We start from the raw sequence: 5215 nt of genomic DNA, 5'->3' as shown, positions 1-5215 counted from the left end.
CCTCCATTGCGGCTAATGCAGTTTCCCTCCACCAGAGCCGTGCTGATGGAGCGCCGGGCGGAGAGACGCTCGTCCTCGCTGTCAAGGTCACCTTCCCACGCCAGCAGCTCTCCTTCCTCATGGAAGTTCTCCTGCCCCGCTTCCCTGGTCCCGCCCCCCGTCAGGGTCCTTCCGGCAGAACACGGCCAGCCCATACATGCGGTTGTGGGTAATGTAGTTTCCCAACAGCTGAGGGAGGCTGGAGGACATCAACCACACACCACAGCCCTTGTTGTCTAGAGAAGGGAGAGGACAAGAGAACAGGAAGTGACGCCAGCAAACAGGAAGTGTTTGTGTATTACTCACTGTAGATGTGGTTTCCCTTTGAGTCCACGGCCTCTCTCCCCCACCACCACCCCTGTCAGAGTAGCCATGACAGAGAGGAGGAGGACAGGAAGTGACGCCAGCAAACAGGAAGTGTATTACTCACTGTAGATGTGGTTTCCCTGAGTCCACGGCCTCTCCCCACCACCACCCCCGTCAGAGTAGCCATGACAGAGAGGAGGAGGACAGGAAGTGACGTCAGCAAACAGGAAGTGTATTACTCACTGTAGATGTGGTTTCCCTCTATGAGTCCACGGCCTCTCCCCCACCACCACCCCGTCAGAGTAGCCATGACAGAGAGGAGGAGGACAGGAAGTGACGTCAGCGAACAGGAAGTGTATTACTCACTGTAGATGTGGTTTCCCTCTATGAGTCCACGGCCTCTCTCCCCCACCACCACCCCGTCAGAGTAGCCATGACAGAGAGGAGGAGGACAGGAAGTGACGTCAGCGAACAGGAAGTGTATTACTCACTGTAGATGTGGTTTCCCTCTATGAGTCCACGGCCTCTCTCCCCACCACCACCCCGTCAGAGTAGCCATGACAGAGAGGAGGAGGACAGGAAGTGACGTCAGCGAACAGGAAGTGTATTACTCACTGTAGATGTGGTTTCCCTCTATGAGTCCACGGCCTCTCTCCCCCACCACCACCCCGTCAGAGTAGCCATGACAGATGTAGTTGTTCCTCAGGACCGGGTCGCCCCCCCGCCTGATGTCTGCACCCCCCCACTGGTTCTCCCTGATCACATTCTCTGGAGGGAGGGGGGGGGGTGGATAGATAGCATTAAAGTACTTACATTTACATAATATCACTAATAATACATTTCATTCATTAAGTACTTTTAACATTTCAGTCAAGATTTTGTGCAGGTTGCTGCGTGTGTTGCTGCGTGTGTTGCTGTGTGTTGCTGCGTGTGTGTGTGTGTGTGTGTGTGTGTGTGTGTGTGTGCTGTGTGTGTTGCTGTGTGTGTTGCTGCGTGTGTGTGTTGATGCGTGTGTTGCTGCGTGTGTGTGTTGCTGCGTGTGTGTGTGTTGCTGCGTGTGTGCGTGTGTTACTGCGTGTGTGTGCGTGTGTGTGTGTGCTGCTGTGTGTGTGCTGCGTGTGTGTGTGTGTTGCTGCGTGTGTGTGTGTGTGTGTGTGTGTGTGTGTGTGTGTGTGTGTGTGTGTGTGTGTGTGTGTGTGTGTGTGTGTGTGTGTGTGTAAGTACGACTATCACCCCTCTGCCGTTCTCATTCACAGCAATCCCTGCTGCCTGACCCTGGAAGATATGGTTACCACTGGAGTAGGGAGAGAGGGCGGAGAGAGGGAGGAGAGAGAGAGGGAGAAGGTTGGAGGGAGGGAGAGAGGGGAGGGAGGAGAGAGGGAAGGAGAGAGGGAGGGAGGGAAGGAGAGAGAGAGGGAGGTTGGACGGAAGGAGAGAGAAAGGGAGAAGGTTGGAGGGAGGGAGAGAGAGAAAGGGAGAAGGTTGGAGGGAGGGAGAGAGGGAGGTTGGAGGGAAGGAGAGAGAGAGGGAGAAGGTTGGAGGGAGGGAGAGAGAAAGGGAGAAGGTTGGAGGGAGGGAGAGAGGGAGGGAGGTTGGAGGGAAGGAGAGAGAGAGGGAGAAGGTTGGAGGGAGGGAGAGAGAAAGGGAGAAGGTTGGAGGGAGGGAGGGAGAGAGGGAGGGAGGTTGGAGGGAAGGAGAGAGAGAGGGAAAAGGTTGGAGAGAGGGAGGGAGGAGAGAGGGAAGGAGAGAGAGAGAGAGAGGGAAGGAAGGAGAGAGAGAGGGAGGTTGGAGGGAAGGAGAGAGAGAGGGAGGTTGGAGGGAGGGAGGTTGGAGGGAAGGAGAGAGCAAGGGAGAAAGTTGGAGGGAGGGAGAGAGGGAGGAGAGAGGGAAGGAGAGAGAGAGGGAGAAGGTTGGAGGGAGGGAGAGAGGGAGGGAGGAGAGAGGGAAGGAGAAAGAGAGAGAGAGAGAGAGAGAGAGAGAGAGAGAGGGGGAGGGAAGGAAGGAGAGAGAGGGAGGTTGGAGGGAAGGAGAGAGAGAGGGAGGGAGGTTGGAGGGAAGGAGAGAGCAAGGGAGAAAGTTGGAGGGAGGGAGAGAGGGAGGGAGGAGAGAGGGAGGGAAGGAGAGAGAGGGAGGTTGGGGGGGGGAGGAGGGAGGGAGGGAGGGAGGGAGGGAGGGAGGGAGGGAGGGAGGGAGGGAGGGAGGGATGGAGGGAGGGAGGGAGGGAGGGAGGGGGGGGAGGGAGGGAGGGAGGGAAGGAGAGAGAAAGGGAGAAGTGTGGAGGGAGAGAAAGGGAGAAGGTTGGAGGGAGGGAGAGAGAGAGGGAGAAGGTTGGAGGGAGGGAGGTTGGAGGGAAGGAGAGAGAAAGGGAGAAGGTTGGAGGGAGGGAAAGAGGGAGAAGGTTGGAGGGAGGGAGGGAGGTTGGAGGGAAGGAGAGAGAGAGGGAGAAGGTTGGAGGGAGGGAGAGAGAAAGGGAGAGGGAGGGAGGGAGGGAGTGGGGAGGGAGAAGGTTGAGAGAGGGAGAGGGAGAAGGTTGAGGGAGGGAGAGGGAGAAGGTTGAGGGAGGGAGAGGGAGAAGGTTGAGGGAGGGACAGGGAGAAGGTTGGAGGGAGGGAGAGGGAGAAGGTTGGAGGGAGGGAGAGAGGGAGGGAGGGAGAAGGTTGACTAGAGGGTTCCTGTATAACAGAATGTAGACCCCCTCCTACCTGACTATAACAGAATGTAGACCACCCCTCCTACCTGACTATAACAGAATGTAGACTACCCCTCCTACCTGACCACAGGGTTCCTGTATAACAGAATGTAGACCCCCTCCTCCTACCTGACCACAGAGTTCCTGTATAACAGAATGTAGACTAAGAGAATGTAGACTACCCCTCCTACCTGACTATAACAGAATGTAGACTACCCCTCCTACCTGACTATAACAGAATGTAGACTCCCTCTCCTACCTGACTATAACAGAATGTAGACTACCCCTCCTACCTGACTATAACAGAATGTAGACTACCCTCCTACCTGACTATAACAGAATGTAGACTCCCTCCTACCTGACTATAACAGAATGTAGACAACCCACTCCTACCTGACTATAACAGAATGTAGACTACCCCCTCCTCCTACCTGACTATAACAGAATGTAGACAACCCACTCCTACCTGACCACAGGGTTCCTGTATAACAGAATGTAGACTACCCCTCCTACCTGACCACAGGGTTCCTGTTGAACAGAATGTAGACTACCCCCTCCTACCTGACCACAGGGTTCCTGTTGAACAGAATGTAGACTACCCCTCCTACCTGACCATAGGGTTCCTGTTTAACAGAATGTAGACCCCCCTCCTCCTACCTGACCACAGAGTTCCTGTATAACAGAATGTAGACTACCCTCCACCTGACTATAACAGAATGTAGACTCCCTCTCCTACCTGACTATAACAGAATGTAGACTACCCCCTCCTACCTGACTATAACATAATGTAGACTACCCCCTCCTCCTACCTGACTATAACAGAATGTAGACAACCCACTCCTACCTGACCACAGGGTTCCTGATGAACAGAATGTAGACTACCCCTCCTACCTGACCACAGGGTTCCTGTATAACAGAATGTAGACTACCCCTCCTACCTGACTATAACAGAATGTAGACTACCCCTCCTACCTGACTATAACAGAATGTAGACTCCCCTCCTACCTGACTATAACAGAATGTAGACAACCCACTCCTACCTGACCACAGGGTTCCTGTATAACAGAATGTAGACTACCCCTCCTACCTGACCACAGGGTTCCTGTTGAACAGAATGTAGACTACCCCCTCCTACCTGACCACAGGGTTCCTGTATAACATAATGTAGACTACCCCCTCCTACCTGACCACATGGTTCCTGTATAACAGAATGTAGACTACCCCATCCTACCTGACTATAACAGAATGTAGACTACCCCTCCTACCTGACTATAACAGAATGTAGACTCCCCCTCCTACCTGACTATAACAGAATGTAGACTACCCCTCCTACCTGACTATAACAGAATGTAGACTACCCTCCTACCTGACTATAACAGAATGTAGACTACCCCTCCTACCTGACTATAACAGAATGTAGACTACCCCTCCTACCTGACTATAACATAATGTAGACTACCTCCTCCTACCTGACCACAGGGTTCCTGTTGAACAGAATGTAGACTACCCCTCCTACCTGACTATAACAGAATGTAGACTACCCCCTCCTACCTGACCACAGGGTTCCTGTTGAACAGAATGTAGACCCCCTCCTACCTGACTATAACAGAATGTAGACTACCTCCTCCTACCTGACTATAACAGAATGTAGACTACCCTCCTACCTGACTATAACAGAATGTAGACTCCCCTCCTACCTGACCACAGGGTTCCTGTATAACAGAATGTAGACTACCCCCTCCTACCTGACTATAACAGAATGTAGACTACCCCTCCTACCTAACTATAACATAATGTAGACTACCCCTCCTACCTGACTATAACAGAATGTAGACTACCCCTCCTACCTGACTATAACAGAATGTAGACTACCCCTCCTACCTGACTATAACAGAATGTAGACCCCCTCCTACCTGACCACAGGGTTCCTGTATAACAGAATGTAGACTACCCCCTCCTACCTGACTATAACAGAATGTAGACTACCCCCTCCTACCTGACCACAGGGTTCCTGTTGAACAGAATGTAGACTACCCCCTCCTACCTGACCACAGGGTTCCTGTTGAACAGAATGTAGACTACCCCCTCCTACCTATAACAGAATGTAGACTACCCCTCCTACCTGACCACAGGGTTCCTGTTGAACAGAATGTAGACCCCCCTCCTACCTGACTATAACAG

General features: G+C 52.9%; 1 long non-coding RNA gene and 1 pseudogene across 4 annotated transcripts in view; both read right to left on the bottom strand.

The window, feature by feature from the left end:
* The window catches only part of LOC127910537 (F-box only protein 10-like), a 21266-nt pseudogene that overhangs the window by 317 nt on the left and 15734 nt on the right, over nucleotides 1-5215 (bottom strand).
* Nucleotides 3554-5215, bottom strand: part of LOC127910442 (uncharacterized) — a 1997-nt gene continuing 335 nt past the window's right edge. Inside the window, exons 1-3 of one of the 4 annotated variants that reach the window (XR_008074909.1) lie at nucleotides 4986-5122; nucleotides 4334-4393; nucleotides 3554-3595 (exon numbers count right to left, since the gene is read on the bottom strand). This is a non-coding gene — a long non-coding RNA (uncharacterized LOC127910442). Of the gene's footprint in view, nucleotides 3596-4117; nucleotides 4170-4333; nucleotides 4394-4985; nucleotides 5123-5215 lie in introns of those variants that run through there. The other 3 variants (XR_008074908.1, XR_008074911.1, XR_008074910.1) reach the window with 3 other exon arrangements.

Source organism: Oncorhynchus keta, chromosome 21, assembly GCF_023373465.1.
Source record: "Oncorhynchus keta strain PuntledgeMale-10-30-2019 chromosome 21, Oket_V2, whole genome shotgun sequence".
Lineage (NCBI taxonomy): Eukaryota > Metazoa > Chordata > Actinopteri > Salmoniformes > Salmonidae > Oncorhynchus > Oncorhynchus keta.
Note: the sequence above shows the minus strand (reverse complement) of the source record. Positions and strands in the feature narration are given on the sequence as shown.